This window comes from Musca autumnalis, unplaced genomic scaffold, assembly GCF_047663935.1.
Source record: "Musca autumnalis isolate F117 unplaced genomic scaffold, ASM4766393v1 scaffold_4, whole genome shotgun sequence".
NCBI lineage: Eukaryota > Metazoa > Arthropoda > Insecta > Diptera > Muscidae > Musca > Musca autumnalis.
Genome location: NW_027411977.1, coordinates 10,712,743 through 10,715,360, shown reverse-complemented (window position 1 = coordinate 10,715,360; position 2,618 = coordinate 10,712,743).

Below are 2,618 nucleotides of genomic sequence, written 5' to 3'. Positions count from 1 at the left end.
GTATTGGCAATAACACCTCACCCTTCACATACCAAATTTTTAAAAAATGTCCAATTTTACTCCGCTTTGGCATTTCCGGTGCCATTACAAAATTTTCCATGCTAATGGAAAATTGTGAAAAATTTAATAGAATTTAAAAAGAATTTATTACCAGAAGAAATATTTTGTCTGACCTTTTAAAATGTATGCTGTTATAAGCAAAACTTTGTTTATCTACATATACATTTGTACATAAATTCAATTTAAGTAAAATTACAATATTTCTACATGACTTGTAGTTTGTCATCAAAGTGCATGTCAAACGTTTTGAACTCCAAAAAAACTCCTTGGTCACCAAGTCTCTATGTACCGGCAAATATGATTGCATGCGTGTCAACGTTGTTCGTCCTTTGCCATGCACCAGTATTATGTTGTTTAGCACGTACAGATATTTGTCTACATACATATGTAAAAGTTCCAAAGGCAATTTTTTACAATTTACAAGTTTTTGTTGCTATTCGTTTAAACTTCAAAAGTTTATCCGAAGAAAACTCAACATTTTATTCAAAGTAATATTTTTCCAGTATTTACAGTGACAAGAACTATGCTTTGTAGTATTAATATATGCACGAACGAATGCATATGTACATATCTATATATACACTAGCAAAATGCCCGCTACTTCGTATGCGGAAAGGATATAAAAAAAACAAATAAACAATATATAATATGGAAATGACAAACATTGAAAATTTGGTCGCACTAATACCAATTTTAATAAATATTTATTTTTTATCTTAGTACTGTACGTACCCCTTAAGTTCGATTTTCAAAAAGATCAGCCGTATCTCACCCTTACACATTAACAGCGAGATCAACGTTGCACACCAATACACACCCTAACTCCAAAAAATAAAAATTCCAGCACTGTCCCTACACCCAAAAACAAATTGAGTACCATTAAGTAATTTTCGTATACTTATGGTACGTATTTCGACGACATATCTCAGCCATACACGGACATTAATATAAAATAATTACAGTAAATTCCATAATAATTACAGATCTCAAGATTCCAGCTGTATCCGTTCGTCCAATTCCAAATTGTACCAAACTTAGTATCAAGTCGAACTCTTCGTACCCATAAGTAAGATTTTCCAAAAGTACCTCAATCCTTCACTTTAGTAGTAGTCTTACTTCAAAATTTCAGGATTCAAACTCTATCCGTTAAACCAAATTAAAATTGTAAAATTTAGAACAATTTATAATTTTCGTACCAATTTTCAAAACTTCTTCAACGCAACAGGGTTACAATAATCATACTTTCAAATTGCAGGATTCCACCGCTATCCGTTCACCTACATACAAATTGTACTAAATTTAGTACCATTTAGTGCTTTTCGTAACCATAAGTTTGCTTTTTCAAAACAATCTGAATCCTACTCTTCGACTGTAATCGTAATTCCAAATTTCAGGATTCCAGCTCTATTAATTCACCCGAATCCAAATTGTATCAAATTTAGTACCATTTCTTTCCCAAACAAAAATTTCAGGATTCCAGCTCTACCCGTTCACCCAAATCCATATTGTACCATATTTAGTACCATTTAGTACTTCTCTTACCCATACGTACGACTTTTCAAAATTTCCTCAATACTACACTCCTACAGTAATCTTAATTCCTAATTCCAACACTATCCGTTTACTAAAATTCAAATTGTACCAAATTTAGTGCTTTCTGTACCCATAAGTACGAATTTCCAAAACTACCTCAATTCTACTGTCCGGCAGTAATTTTAGTTCCAAATTTCAGAATTCCAGCTCTATCCGTTCATCCAAATCCAAATTGTACCAAATGTAGTACCATTTAGTACTTTTCGTACCCAAAGGTACGAATTTCCAAAACTATCTCAATCCTACACCCCTACAGTAATCTTAATTCAAAACTTTAGGATTCCAGCTCTATCCGTTCACCCAAATCCAAATTTAGTACTGCTCGTAATCATAAATACGAACTTCCAAAACCATTTCCTTATTTCAACGCCATTTCCCAACCTTGATTCCCATACCAAATTTGAAGATTCTAGCTTTATCCATTAAAAATATGCAATTGGTACCAAATTTAGAAACTTTTAGTACTTTTCGTACACTTATAGGTCGAGTTTCTAAATACCCTTTGGTACATCTTCCTAACTCTCCATCAATGACCATTCGTTCAAAATTTCAGATTTCTAGCTCTTCGCGTTTGCCTAATACAATGGATTCCATATTTAGTACACTTTAGCACTTTTCATACCTTTCTACGACGAATTTCCAAAAACCCCTTTACACAAAAATAAATTATACCAAATTCTGTACAATTCGATTTTCCAAAACAACCTTAATCCTTCACTTCAACAGTAACCATAATTCCAAATAACAGGATTCCAGCGCTATCCGTGCACTCAAATCCAAGTTGTACCATTTGGTACGTTTCGTACCCATAAGTACGAATTTCAAAAACTACTTCAATCTCAATCATATACTCCAACAGCAGTCTGACCAAATTCCAGGATTCCAGCTCTATCCGTTCCCCCAAATCCAAATTGTACCACAGGTAGTACCACTTAGTACTTTTCGTACTTACTACCTCAGTCCTA